Source organism: Periplaneta americana, chromosome 11, assembly GCF_040183065.1.
Source record: "Periplaneta americana isolate PAMFEO1 chromosome 11, P.americana_PAMFEO1_priV1, whole genome shotgun sequence".
Classification (NCBI taxonomy): domain Eukaryota; kingdom Metazoa; phylum Arthropoda; class Insecta; order Blattodea; family Blattidae; genus Periplaneta; species Periplaneta americana.
In genome coordinates this window covers 142386078-142401341 of record NC_091127.1, presented here as the reverse complement: position 1 = coordinate 142401341, position 15264 = coordinate 142386078, and the positions used below count along the sequence as shown (strand labels likewise).

Genomic DNA, 15264 nt, shown 5'->3' with positions numbered 1-15264 from the left:
AAGTTCAAGACCTTCTGCCGGATGTTACATGCGTGCAGTTCACCTCTTATGAGCTATTGAAAGGATTATACAAATCTTGCTTTACAGGGAGCTACTACCTGAAAGCCAGATTTGTATAATACATTCGTTACTGGAGATACGTTAACAGAAAGCCACAATTTAAGTCACACAGTATTGTGTGCACTCATGGTTGAGTTCTGGCGTCTTGTCAGCTCATTTGAGTTGTGTGGATATAAAAGGAAAAATTGTGACGGTGTCTTGTATAGTTCCTGCGGTAGCTCAGTCGGTAGAGCGTTCGCGCGCTAAGCGAAGGGTCCCGGGATCGAAACCCGGCTCCGGAACAATTTTTCCTTGAAATTATTGAAAGGATTATTTATTCATATTATGTAATGTAGTGCAATATTATTCATTTAGTGTTCTGAGCAAGAGCAGGTCTTTCACTGCAAACCCAGCATTCTCCAGTCTTTCCTATTTTCTGCCTTCCTCTTTGTTTCCACATATGATCCATATATCTTAATATCGTCTATCATCTCATATCTTCTTCTACCCCGAACTCTTCTTCCGTTCACCACTCCTTCCAGTGTATCCTTCATTATGAAGTTCCTTCTCAGCCAGTGACCCACCCAATTCATTTTTCTCTTTCTGATCAGTTTCAGCATCATTCTTTCTTCGCCCACTCTCTCCAACATAGCTTCATTTCTTATTCTGTCTACTTCACACGTTCCACGTAGAGACGAGAATTTCATGCACTATAAAATCCCAAAATATGCATGCATTCATGCACTATCAAACTATGAAACATGCACGAACAAGCGGAAAATACATTAAAATATGCACTTTCATTTTTGTTTTATTTCACGGACTTCACTTTTTTTTTGCACAGTTAACAACTAACAACATTTCTAAAGTGTTTTCTGTGAGGTTCTTGCGCTTGTCAATTAATATAGGCAGAGAATGACCTCTCTACATTGCAAGAAGTTATGAGTGCAAACTTGAATGAACCTTTCTCTGTTATTTAGTTTTTTTTTTTCTTTTCCTTCTTCAATCCTGATTCCTGAAGCTAAAATAAGGGACATGAAAATCGAGAAACTGAGGTGTCCACTCAAAACCATTAAATCATGCATTTAAACTGAATATAATGTATATTATATGCATGATTAAGCTAAAAATTGCTTAAATACGCATTATGCATGTTTTTATCCCCAAAAAGACCAAAACATGCAAATATGCACGTAAAAAGTACACATATTTGGAACTGAAAAGTAATGAAATGAATAAGTACTAAGTTTGAGCTATGTCCTACGTTCGTATAAAAACATGCACTTGCATGGAATTCTCGTCCCTACTGATCAGTTTCAGTATCATTCTTTCTTCACCCACGCTTTCCAATACACTTTATTTCTTATTGTGTCTACTTCACACGTTCCATTCTTCTCCATACCCACATTTCAAGTGCTTCTCTTCGCTTCTCTTCACTTCGTCGTAACGTCCATGTTTCTGCCGCATACAATGACACACTCCATACAAAGCACTTCACTAGTCTTCTCCTTATTTCTTTTTCCGGAGTTCCGCAGAAGATGCACATTTTTCTAGTAAAAGCTTTCTTTGCCGTTGCTATTCTTCTTTTGACTTCTTGGCAGCAGCTCATGTTACTGCTTATAGAACACCCCAATAATTTGAAACTGTCCAATTGCTCTACTGCCTCATTTAGAATTCGCAAGTTTATCGTCTGTATATTTCTTCCTATGACCATGATATCCGTCTTATTTGTATTTAATTTCATCCCATTTTGCTCACAGCTGTCATTTAGCTCCAGTAACATATCCTTTAGTATCATTTCCTCTTCTGCTAACAATGCCATATCATTATGCAATTTATTCTTCTTCTTCCTATTATTATTCTTCTCATATTCTGAAAACAGTTCTATACTAAATCCTCCAAGTAGATGTTGGACAGGGTAGGTAATAAAGGACATCCTTGACGTACTCCTCTTCCAATTTCACTTCCTTCTACATTTCCTATCCTGACTGTAGTGCAATATATTGTGTTTTTATGTTACTGTTTCATTCAATTGTAGTCTAATGCAAGCAGTGTTATGTTTTTTCTAATTGTTTGAGAATGGTGTGTACAATATTGCAGTGGAGTTTGTAGTTTTAATTTATACAAAAATTGGAAGAAAATATCCAACTCATTTCAAACATTTCGAAAGTAGAGAATAATCTTCGGAGACGCAAAAAATATGATGAAGCAGTCAAGATTTCTCATTGTTCTTTAAAATCTAAAACTCGTTTCCGAATGTGGGGGTAATATGAAGAATTACCAGTACGAACACGAGTATGTACTTTTTCTGGAGGTGTTAGAGTGATTTTAAATTAAAAAATGCAATACGTACCTTTGTCCTAGCAATAAATTTGATTTAAATTTTTAATTTTATTTCAATTAATTTCTCACTTAAGGGGAGTCTGTACACAGAATTTTTGACAAAAAAAATAATTTTGGTTTTCATTTTTTTCGGTAGTTTAATATGTTAGAATGATAATATGATTTTATTTCTTCTAATTGTCAGCTATAAACCCTATCTTCAGCAAAAATATTGTAGTAATTCTTAATGAAAAAAAATTTATCAATGAAGAATTTTTTCTTGGAATTTTAAAGTTATTTAGCCGGTTGTATACATAAAAATATGTTACACATGCTCTATTTTTTCTACATTTGTATCTTTTATCACTTCCGAGAAAAGTGCACCCAAAATTGAGGAATTTAACATTGCAATATATATAAATTTTGATACCATTTTCCTGCATTTTCTTATTTTTTGTGACAATGGTACACTTTTCTCGGAAAGAATTGTACCCAGAGGGTTGAAAAAATATACAATATCAATGTGATGGCATTTTACACTGTAGGATTAAAAAAAGTTTATTTCTATCTTCAGCAAAAGTAAAAAATACCTCATTTACAGTCATTCTTAATGCAAAAAATGTTATCCATGATTTTTTTCTTGCCAAAATCTCGGTGGAATTTTAAATTTATTTAACCGATTGTATACATAAAGATATTTACATATGCCCTATTTTTCTACTTTTGTATCTTTTATACCTTCTGACAAACGTGCATCCAAAATTGAGGAATTCATTGTAAGATATGGAAGTACGAAGTCCCTTTAAGCAAGTTTATTACTTTGAACAAAGATGTCTCTGCAGACCAGGAATCGAAGTGTAAACTACACATACATAGTGTTCTGTCAAATGTCAGGACTTTACTGCAAACCCAGCATTCTCCAATCTTTCCTCTTTTCTGCCCTCCTCTCTGTTTACGCATATGATTAATATATCTTAATGTCGTCTATTATCTGACATCTTCTTCTGCCCCGAACTCCTGTCCCATTTACCATTCCTTCAGGGCTGGTATATTAAGACAAGAGGTTCAACAAAACCATAAGGATTGCTCGCACTTCTTTTTTTGTATGAACGCAAATTAATGATATAAAAAAATGTGGTTTATTTAACGATACTCGTAACTGCCGAGGTTATATCAGCGTCGCCGGTGTGCCGGAATTTTGTCGCGCAGGAGTTCTTTTACATGCCAGTAAATCCACTGACATGAGCCTGTCGCATTTAAACACCCTTAAATGCCATCGACCTGCTCCGGGATCGAACCCGCAACTTCGAGTACAGAAGGCCAGCGCTATACTCACTGCGCTACCGAGGTCGAGTTAATGAAATAATGAAGAGGTAAATATTATATATAGAAGCTAAAATGTCCTTTACAACAAATAATGTTCTCTCCCGTGCAACTAGAATATCAGAACTAAAATCACGGCACCATCGTAATTATCATTACTGCCTCATGTTTTTCCTCCGTCCTCAGATATAGCCCTACGTAAGTGCTGAGCAACACTCAACTCTGCTTAGCCAGCTAAGAGAATGGCCGCACATCTTGCTGATGAACGCCATTACGATGCGATGCGCATTTTCTCCTGTAACTGTGGCCAGTGATGAGGTCGCGGGCAGGGCATTAGAGCTCAGTATGAGCGACTAATTGCTAGCCCATTCCCTATCTTTCGTCAGGCCATTTTAAGGTTTTCCTAAGTCATTATCGTGGGATAACAGCAGCTCGAAAGCATTGTCACGTACCGTAACTGTAATAGTGGTAATTTATACCGAATATGTTAGGCTGAAAATTTTCTGGGTACATATTGGAAAAATCTGTGCAAGTTTCCCAACGAACTACTTAAGAACAAAATAAATTTACAAAATTATCAGATCGAATCCCCTTTGGGAATCTCTGCTCGGTAGGTTCTGTAAAGAAAGCTTGAATAAAAAAGATGATCTACCAATATTGACTTTAAGATAAAAAACCATAAAAATGCCGTGAAAACTTAATTTAAGCAACCTTCTTGTCAGGTTGTTGATGTACGTGTACTAGACCAAATAAATTTGTCTTCGATTTTCTTTTTCATATCAGGATTATTGTTGGAAGATAGTGTGACTCGCTGTTTTATTGTGAGTTATAAATTACTAATTTGTTTGTAGTGCAGTGTAAGGTGTAATGCATATCACTTGTCTTCATTAACGACGAACTGAAAAGTTACTCAAGTATTAGCACAATGCCACATTTTACGTTATATTTCAAACTTAGTTTATGCGTCTTAATGTTTGGTTTGGGAGCTACAATTTTGTATACTGGTCCGTAAAATCATGCTGACATTGTAAATTATTGTACAATTGCAATGAAGCAGTATATAGCAGAGACATCAATTTATTTTTACTAACATTTCTAATATTAACCTGGCTATACATTTGGATTAACGGTTGAGAACCGGAAAAAACAGTTTTCTATCCCTTTCCACGACTGGAGTTCGATGATACTGGCGTAAAATACAAACAAATCACTTTACTACGTATAGGAAGGAAGAAAAGTAGTTCATTCATTTACGTAAACTAGGAAATATCGTATTTTGAGTTTGATTTTTCATTAGGTTTTTGTATTAATAATAAGTGTTTTTACTCACGAACTGAGGTATTCATGCGAACGTATTCATTATGCAGTATATATTATACTGTCTCCAGCACATTAGCGTACAATATAGAGAATGAAGTTAAATTGAAAAATAATCATAATATGGATATTTAAACACATTTTTGAAAATGGTGGCCGTTCATTTCGATACAGACTTCAGTTCCAGTGTGCATATTATCGCACTATAGACTATTCCATCTAATTCCAATTACCAGTTTCGTCCTTCATACTTAGTAACTCATGTTGAAATAATTCTGCACCTACTCTATAAAAGAGAACCTTACGTACTGTAAATTCAGTCTTCACTTCTGCCCGATCCGAAAAGATAAAATTACTCAGACATGCTATCTACTGTCCGTCCAAGTGGTTTTGTCGCAGGGTCGTAGAAAGGGAGGAAATCACGTGACAGTTAATTATTTAACGAGGCCCTTTTATTTAAGTTATTTTAAACAGTTGTACGAGTATAATATTACGTAGACGTCCAATTCCTAATAGAAATTAATGTTTTCAGAAAAGAGCTGAGACAGCCCAGCCACTAGTCTTTATTAAGGGGCGAGAAGAAGCGGGTGGGGAAAACCGGAATGCGATGTAGGCAAACGGACGACAGTACCTGTGAGAAAATATGATTCAATATTGAAAGCTCTTTCGTCACTGGAAAACGCGAAAATATTTCTGGAACTTACTATACTCACTAGCTCAGTATTATTTACTATGTCCGTAAGACGACTTTGACTGCATACACGGTCTTGGTTCTGTGTGGAGGACGGTTGGAAGTTCACTAGTAGAGGGGGTGGGAGTGAAGTACATTAAAAAAGTAAGGTACAATAAAAATGGAATAAAAATAAAATGATGTCCCTGTAGACGTGAAACAGTAAATAAATGAAACCAAGGCCATCACGCGTCCCGGACCTTTTCTCTGCTAAGAAAACAATGTGGAATATTTCATTTAAGTAATATTCTGTATCAGTTACTAATATAATATTCAGAAATAATTTTTTAACAGTATGCAATAGAGTCAAATATACGTTCCAATATTTTTCTTTCTCTCTGAAGGTCGTGAATAAATGTCGATTAATAAGCACTTGATTTGACAGTATTAACACAGTCTAGTATATACAGTCACGAAGCTTGAGTTTTGAGGGTGCTAGAAACAATAGACTGTGCCAGTACTATTTTGCATTGCCTGTAATGAGACGATATTAGCGATCCTAGTGGTAAGTAACTATCTAATGTTTGCATATTTACTACGTATTGAGCTTCGTGACTGTATATACTAGACTGTGGTATTAACATGATGGAAGGAAAAATAATTTTTTTTTTATCTGCTCCATAAGAATGTTTGCTTTTAAGATATTATAACGGGACACAAACTCTGTCATCTGAGTGGTCTGCCGATCTTCTGAATGCTAAAATTTAAATATATTTATTTTAACTTATTTCCGTTCTCGTACGCGTTGTCGTTTCCGTTCACGGTTTATTGTGAACCATACTTTACACAGACAAGGAACGCACTAGTGTGCACCTCGCGCTGTAAGCATCATCAAGAGTAGCTCGAAATTTTATTTCCTTACTGTAGGGGAGACTGTTGTACCTTTAAACACTTTTCACATTTTATTTTTTTTTAATTTTGGGAAATGAAATTTTTTAAATGAAAAAATGCTTGAAATAATTATTGAAGATTCCTTTACAACTTCCTATATGTATTTTCCTGCTTTACAGATCTATTAAGGATGGGAAAAATAAAATGAATAGATATGTATTGTGTTCAAAGGTACAACAGGATCATGTACCTTGGAACATACCCTCTTGTAAGTTGGAACACATGGAATATAGGTGGGAATATAGCTGTGAAAACTGACAATCATATTTAAAATGTATTTGCTATCATAAACCAGAGCAGGCTTCTCTGATTTAGATATTATTTCCTGGAGAAGCAGTAACTGCTTCAACAGCTTTCTTCAAGACATCCGAATCAATTGGGGACCTCTTTAATTCCAGACTTACTTCGTGACATGACCTTAAAATAAAAGAAAAACAAAAACCGATAGTATCGTGTAATTTGGAACATGTTCCATGGTACAAGATGTTTTGTGTTCAAAGGTACAAGAGGGTGCACGTTTAAACAAATATGGCTCCGAAAACTAGAGAGTCAAATAAATCATGGAAATTAAAATATGTTATTACTCACCAGATGATAGGGAACACACCGTACTGGAAAGATATTAACAAATGCAATCTGGTTTTGTGTTAGAAAACATACATCAATGAACGAAATGTTTACTTTTGGTACTAAAAAAACTTATTTTCTCCACGGAACTCACACTTTGCAATAAATCAAACTGAAACTACGACCAGAGCTACTTAGCGGCTTTCTCTACACTCTACTTCAATTTGAGTCCTCTAGGTAGCAGCAAAAATTAAAAAACAAAAAATGTTCAAAGGTACACTATGCTAAAGGTACAACAGTCTCCCCTACAGGCAAATGAAGCAAACAGTTAAGGTTTCATGGATGCTAGAAGATTAACCTGATACACAGTTCATTAGTTGTAGCGTCTCATCTGATAAAAAATTCTCTAACAATGAAGTTACTTAGTCTGATTTTAAACTTTTCACCCCGTGTATGTTAATTATATTTTCCAATAACTGTGGAGCGGTCAGTGAAATTGTAAAGGTCAGTAAGATAAAAGTTTCGTATCTGTAAGTGATGTGACGTGCATTTTTCACTACAAAATCCAACGCATTGTGCTGAACATGGTGGCTTAACCTCAGTCATACACAGTTCTAAAATCCGATAATGAGTTACATTAAGTCTAGTCTGAATCCATTTCATTGTGGATAACGAAAACGAAAAAAAGTGTACAATGATTTTATATTACTAACATTTCAAACATAGTGGATAAAGACGGTAAATACTTGGAATATTAACGAAATCTCTTTGTGTATTAGCGAATAATTTTTGTTGAATACCAAGAGTTGGAGACGCAGTTATTTTTACTTCGGGTTTATAGATAAAAAGGATTAAATATGATTAGTATAATTTATTTATATTACCGGATGTTCTTTATGGTTGTGAAACTTGGACTCTCACTTTGAGAGAGGAACATAGGTTAAGGGTGTTTGAGAATAAGGTGCTTAGGAAAATATTTGGGGCTAAGAGGGATGAAGTTACAGGAAAATGGAGAAAGTTACACAACGCAGAACTGCACGTATTGTATTCTACACCTGACATAATTAGGGACATTAAATTCAGACGTTTGAGATGGGCAGGGCATGTAGCACGTATGGGCGAATCCAGAAATGCATATAGAGTGTTACTTGGGAGGCCGGAGGGAAAAAGACCTTTAGGGAGGCCGAGACGTAGATGGGAATTTTTTTTAGTTGGTTATTTAACGACGCTGTATCAACTACGAGGTTATTTGTTGTCGATGAGATTGGTGATAGTGAGCTGGTATTTGGCGAGATGGGGCTGAGGATTCGCCATAGATTACCTGGCATTCACCTTACGGTTGGGGAAAACCTCGGAAAAACCCAACCAGGTAATCAGCCCAAGCGGGGATCGAACCCGCGCCCGAGCGCAACTTCAGACCGGCAGGCAAGCGCCTTAACCGACTGAGCCACGCCGGTACGTAGATGGGAAGATAATATTAAAATGGATTTGAGGGAGGTGGGATAAGATGACAGAGAATGGATTAATCTTGCTCAGGATAGGGACCAATGGCGGGCTTATGTGAGGGAGGCAATGAACCTCCGGGTTCCTTAAAAGCCAGTAAGTAAGTAAGTAAGTAAGTAAGTAAGTAAGTAAGTAAGTAAGTAAGTAAGTAAGTAAGTAAGTAAGTAAGTAAGTATAATTTATTATGGAGAAGAATGGAGTGTGTGAATGGAGAAACGGAATTATGAATATGGAAGAAAGTCTAAATTGCTTGTAAGACTTTCTATGTTTCTGGATCTATTAAATGCTATGACATATTATCTGCGTTGTACAATTCTGACTTCAGCAGTACGAAAACGAGACGTTGCATCTATTCACAGTATAGTAGTTTCATCCGTGTGAGGTTTCCATTCATTCTCAATACGGGTTTTCTTGTTTTACCCCTATTCCAAAAGACACCATGCCCATAATTTATATCGCCTCCTTAAAAGGATCGTTCCCTTTTGGCGGATTTGCACCCAAAAAACTTAGAATGTCATAAAAATATGCCAGCCATAGATTACAGAGAACAATATGAAAGATATACAGTAGAGCCTCTATTATCCGTGGTAATGAAGGGGATGAGCTGAACGGTTAATCGAAAAAACCGGATAATCCGTACCATAATTTTTTTTTGTAAATTTAATTAATAATATTTTTACATTTTCGTAATTCCCTTCGTGATGTTACGTTTAACTTGCTAGATAGTGGATCAGAAGTTCGCTAATTTAAGTCTGATTTTCAACGACGGGTTTTTATGGGGCAAGAAAACTCCTTGCAATGGCTGTCTGTGGAAAGGTATGAGTAGTGGAGGTCTCGTGTTATAGATTTACGTAATTTACACACTCCAATCTCGTATTCTTAGCACAATGAGATTTCTTATGACACCCGTACAAAACATTAAATTAAATTTTCATATAGAAGTTATACAGTATGACAATTCGAACAGTAGATCATACTGTGCAAAGTAAAAGGCTTGTAATAACACTCTCTAGAAAAAAATAACTTGCAAATATAATATGCAGCACTTAATTATATTTCTGCAGCAAAAAAGAGAGGGAAAGACAGACGGTTAATCTATTAATCGGTTAATAATAATCCGTGGCGCTACAGCTCTATGAAGGGCCTAGACCGACCAGCCGGCTGCTGGCCTCACGCCCACATGCCGAAGCAGAGGTGGACGATCATGCAACCAGAATGGAGGTATCGTGTGGTTAGCACGATGATCCCCCCAGCCGTTATAGCTGATATTCGCAAACGGATTTTGCTACCTATCGTAGCTCCCCAAGTGCATCACGATGCTGGGTGGGCACCGGTCCCATACACTGGCCGAAATTTCATGAGAAAATTCCTTCCTCCATGAGGACTCGAACCAGCGCGCATTCCGTAACGCGAGTCCTAAGCAGGATGCCTTAGACCACGACGCCACGGCGCGGGACTAATCGGTTAATAGGGTGTCGAATAATCGGGGTTCTACTATACTAGAAATTATTTTTATATTTTTAAATGTATACCTACTATTTAGCAGCATTACCAAACGTCTATATTGAGTACCGGGTCTTTCCCGGGGGTGAAAGGCGGTCAGAGCGTGGTGCCGACCACACCAACTCATTCTAGTACCGAGGTCATGGAAAGCATGGGGCTCTACCTCCATGCCCCCCAAGTGCCTTCATGGCATGTTACGGGGATACCTCTACCTTTTTTTTTTTTTTACCAAACGTCTATATGAAGTATTTGATGATAAGGGATACAGCTTTGGCGAGTCCGAGAATGAGAATTAAGGAATGTGCTCGCAGAGATAAAAGAAAGGAATTAAGAAGGGTTCGAAGAACATATAAAGTAGGCTAAAGGAGGTAAATTTATGGACATAAAAAATGGACTTACATTTGAATACCAAAATTCGGTGACTGCAGTGGAAATACTGCATTAAATATAATAGAAATGCGTGCACACAACGAAAAGAAACATAGGTGCAATATGAAGCAATATAATATAATCATAACTATTACAAGATACTATCTAAAATTTTACATGACTCACCTAATTCCCTGCGTCGAGCATAATCGTCTCTGTTGGCAACTTGTACTCACACACTTCAGCTTTCTTATGTATTGGAAATCCACTCTTCTTCAGACACTGTTGACCAAAAATTAAAATAAATTAGATATACTGAAGTTTATCTTTCATCCGTAGTAAATATGCAACTGAATAGACCAATGTTTATTTCAGGAAATTACATTTAGTTTTAACACTATCTGCCGGACCGTGATAATGCATACTACCAAGAAATAGTACATTATTCAACGAACCCATAATGGTAGTAATTAAGACGCGAGTATATTTGTTTATGAAACGAGAGCAAGCGAGTTTCATAATTTTCATACGAGCGTCTTAATTATCATTATAGCCAAGTTTCATACGACTTTTTATGCTCGACCATATTTCTAACTTGAAATTATTCATAAGTATTCATGTTATGGTTATGTAAGTGAGGAGCGGAACTGACCTGAATTGTGAGATGTGCGCAGACGGGAAAGTATTGACTTTTTCCGAGGCACGAATGTCATTGACCTTGATATAATCTAGAGAATAACATGAAGATTAGTCTTGATATAACCTGGAAATTGATTTAGAATTGAAAAACGAGATGACAAATTGAATTTATTTGAATATTATTTACAATTAACGCTAATTATTATAGTAACAGAACATAATCTTCTGCGACAGTATTGGATTTCCAGCCTCCGTGACTTTTCGCTAATTGTCTTTCGATTGCATATCCGAGAATAATCGATACTTGTGGTTTTATAATGGTACAATGGTGATTTCGCATTGGCTGAACAACTGAATTATAATGAATAGGTGTACTTTAATGAGGTGCATTAAAGGGCGAATACCAGGTGTATAATTACTACATTTCAGCATGGTCGAGCATAAATAAATATATCTCTTTCCTCCAGGCCATAGTACATAGGCGATTCGGTACTTAAGTTGCAAACCGAAGTAGCAACCTACATGTTTAATGAAACTCCTGAAATTATAACCGTTAGGTGACGGTATTATTCAGGTGTCAAGATGATAGATGTGCGCACAAGCGAAACAAATAAGCAGCACTTGCAAGATGGTGACATTCTGTTTCTGCATGGATGTATAATCGTCTAGTATTGCTCCGTTGTGTGATTTTTCTAAACACATGTCAGGTAGCAAAGGCCATTCAAAATAAATGCAGCCCACGTATGATGAGCATTGTCTGTCACGTCAAATTGTCTTGGGTGCACAAGTTCCTTGAAGAGGGAACAAATTAATATCAAACACCGAGTCTGTCGGCCAGTGGAGATTGTCAAGGAGGCAAATGTGCAACAGGTTGGCGATTTAATCTGAGAAGACAGAATGAAACGGGCAATATGCTGTTACTTTTAGTCAAAGATCATTTCCTCTTGGGTACATCATTTGCAGCAAGAGACAAGGCGTGCATCATTGCGTGGATGAAGTCGACAGTGATACACCCTCACAGAGGTACCGCTATATGCAACTGCTGTTTCTTTGTTTCGCTGCTAGCGGTGATACTTTCAGGCGCTTCTTTGAAAAATGTAGGTCGCTACTTCAATTTGTAACTTACTAATATATGGTAAGTTTGTACAATGATTTTTCATGACAAAAAATAAACACAAGAAATTTATCACTCTTCACTAAATACAACACATGTGCACGGATGAAAATATTCCACACAGAAAAGTTGCCACTTGAAATTAGTGAATAATAAAACTCAGTAGAAACAATGTAAATATGAGTCCTGATGTCTAAATCCATACATTCTACTGCAAGATTCGAAGTAGGCCTATCGATAATCCTAACATCGCCAACAAGAGTCTTAGTTACTTCGTTATTTCTTTTTTTGCAACCAACAAGTTCACTGTTACGTACTCAGTCTTCAACTATGTTTCTAGATATGATTAAAGCATTCTGTGTTTAACATACAGTACGTAATACATATAATGAAAATAATTGATTAAATATGTAAGCATGTGCGACTTACAGCTGTTTCGGTGCTACTTGACACCACCCTCAGAGCCTTCTGTGTCTCGGCGCCATCTCAACTTCGCTGCCTGTTGTGTGGGTGCGTTCGTGTGATGAAGAGTTGTGTCAAATAGTGTGTGTGTTCTGAAATTGATCTGTGTGTTGAGAATTTGATTAGGGTGTGTTTTAGTGTGTCTATATATTTCATATTGTTCTATTGTCTTGAGTTTTTGGTTTTTGGGTTGTATGTGTAGGATTTCCACGTCTGTATTTATGTTATTGTATGTGTGGTTAGCATTGGTTATGTGTTCGGCATATGTAGATGTACTGTATTGTGTCCTCTGGTTATTGCTTTAATGTGTTCTTTGTATCGAGTTTGGAATGATCTGCCTGTCTGTCCAAATGTAGAAACTGTCACAACTATTGCATGTGAGTTTGTATACTCCGGTGTGGTTGTATTTATTTGTTTTTGTTGTTTGTGTGTTGAGATGTCTTTGTAGTGTGTTTTCTGTTCTGTATGCTATGTTGTATTTCTGTTTTCTGAATGAGGATGCGATCTTGTGTTTTTTTTTTTTTTTTTTTTGTTTTCGTATGTTAGTGTGATGTGTTCTTGTGTTTGTGTTGTGTTTTTGTGTTTGTTGAGTTTTTGTTTTGTCTTCCTTATGATGTTGTCTATTATGTTTGGGTTGAAACCATTTTCTTGTGCTATTTGATTGTGTTCACTTCTTCATTGTAGTGTTGTTGGCTCATGGGTATGTTGAGTAATCTGTGTACCATTGTCCTGAATTCAGTATGTTTGTGTTGTGTGGGGTGATTAGATGCGTTGTGTATGTGTGTGGTGGTGGTGGTGGTTGTTGGTTTTCTGTATATTTTGAAGGTGCGTTTGTTGTCAACTTTTGTTATGGTGATGTCTAGGAAATTTATGGAGTCATTGTTTTCAAGTTCCAGTGTGTATTGGAGTTTTGGGTGTATTTTGTTTATATATTTGTGTAGTTTGTGGTTTTGTCATTTGTGTCCTTTGTATAGTATGAGTATGTCGTCTACGTATTTTTACTGAAACGGTTAAAGCATATTGAATAATGTTTTATTTAATTGGTTTCTTTTACGACGCTTTAAAACCTGTCATGATTTATTAGCGTCTGGGTGAAGTGAAAGTGATAATGACAACGAAATGAGTACAGGGTTCTTAATAAGTTGAGGGAAAACCCAGGAAAACCGTGATTGCCCATTTAGTACAGGTACGTGGCCAATGTTTTTCAATATAGCTATAATGTACATCAGCATGCATGCATTTCTCCTCCTTCCCCCTCCTGCCCCACTGAATACGCTGAGAAACTGAGTCACTTCACATCATACCTTACTCAAATGTTTCCGCATAACAACGGCCAAGCTATCTAAACACAACAGTATGAAAGGCCGGGCCAATTACTCTGCGATTGAGGACACTGTCATTTAGTTGTCACGGTATGAGATAAGTGAGTAACAGTCTTGGAGCTCGGATAAATATTCTAATCAGTCCAGAAATCCCTTTTCCAGGACGCCAAAATCCGCTTAACAATTAGATTTCTGTCTACGGACTTCCAAAATTTGAAGGAAAAAATGTAGGGCGAAAAGAGATTATAGTAAATAAATCCAAGTAAATGGGACAACAGGTTGAATAAGAGCCCCTCATAACGATGTGACGTCACACGGTTCATATACAAAGTTAAGTTTTTATTTGTAATATTTCAGTGTTATCGACTTCTTTCTTGAAAAGGTCTGTTATTTAAAACAATAAAACCCGTTCATAAACAAGCATCGGGCCTGAAACAGTGTCGCTGCACGCGAAGGTAAATTCTTTGCTGCACAATATTTACTAAATCAAACAACTGGAACTGCCGCCTATAAATAGCAGACTCAGTCGGAAAATGATTTACAGCTGGTTGATTTTACCGCTCCATGTCAGATCGCAGTAAAAAGTTATTGAACCTAATAAAACCGGGCCCCTACGTTACTCAAAACGAGACAGATAAAGAGAAAATAAAATTTCTCTCCGTGTACGCCCGAGCCATGCCCTCGTTACTATACACCCTTCATAAATATCCCTAAACAGAAAATAGCGCACTTTCTTGTAGTATGACACGCACGAAAAATGTGGCACGGCACTTCGGACGACTTCCATTCAGTTGGAAAAGTTACTGTTAAGCACTACATTTAGAATCCAATGATAAGGCGATGGTCTACATTTAGATTAGTTCTATATTTATGGTGAGAGACAAATTTATTTCTTTTCCTCTCCTCTGGACACACTGGTAACCCAGTTCCGAGCTTTCAGTCATTTTTACCCCGTAGATAAACCTGTTGGAATTTGTTCGTCCATGTACACGCTGTTGAAAGAGTACCTTCCACTTTCTTGGACGTCTGGGTGTGTCCTTTGTGACTGGTAATTCCGGCTTCCTTAGGTACTATTTATTTTCAATTATTTGTAAATAATTATGATAATAATAATCAGCAGTAACAACTGCAAGAACTTTACAGTAGGTAACCTTGATCTGATC

General features: G+C 36.7%; 1 protein-coding gene across 1 annotated transcript in view; it reads right to left on the bottom strand.

The window, feature by feature from the left end:
• kek5 (kekkon 5) overlaps nt 1-15264 on the bottom strand; it is a 1258756-nt gene that overhangs the window by 1136853 nt on the left and 106639 nt on the right. Inside the window, exon 2 of the mRNA XM_069840117.1 lies at nt 10751-10846. The gene's annotated coding sequence lies outside the window, so the exon portion shown is untranslated. The remainder of the gene's footprint in view (nt 1-10750; nt 10847-15264) is intronic.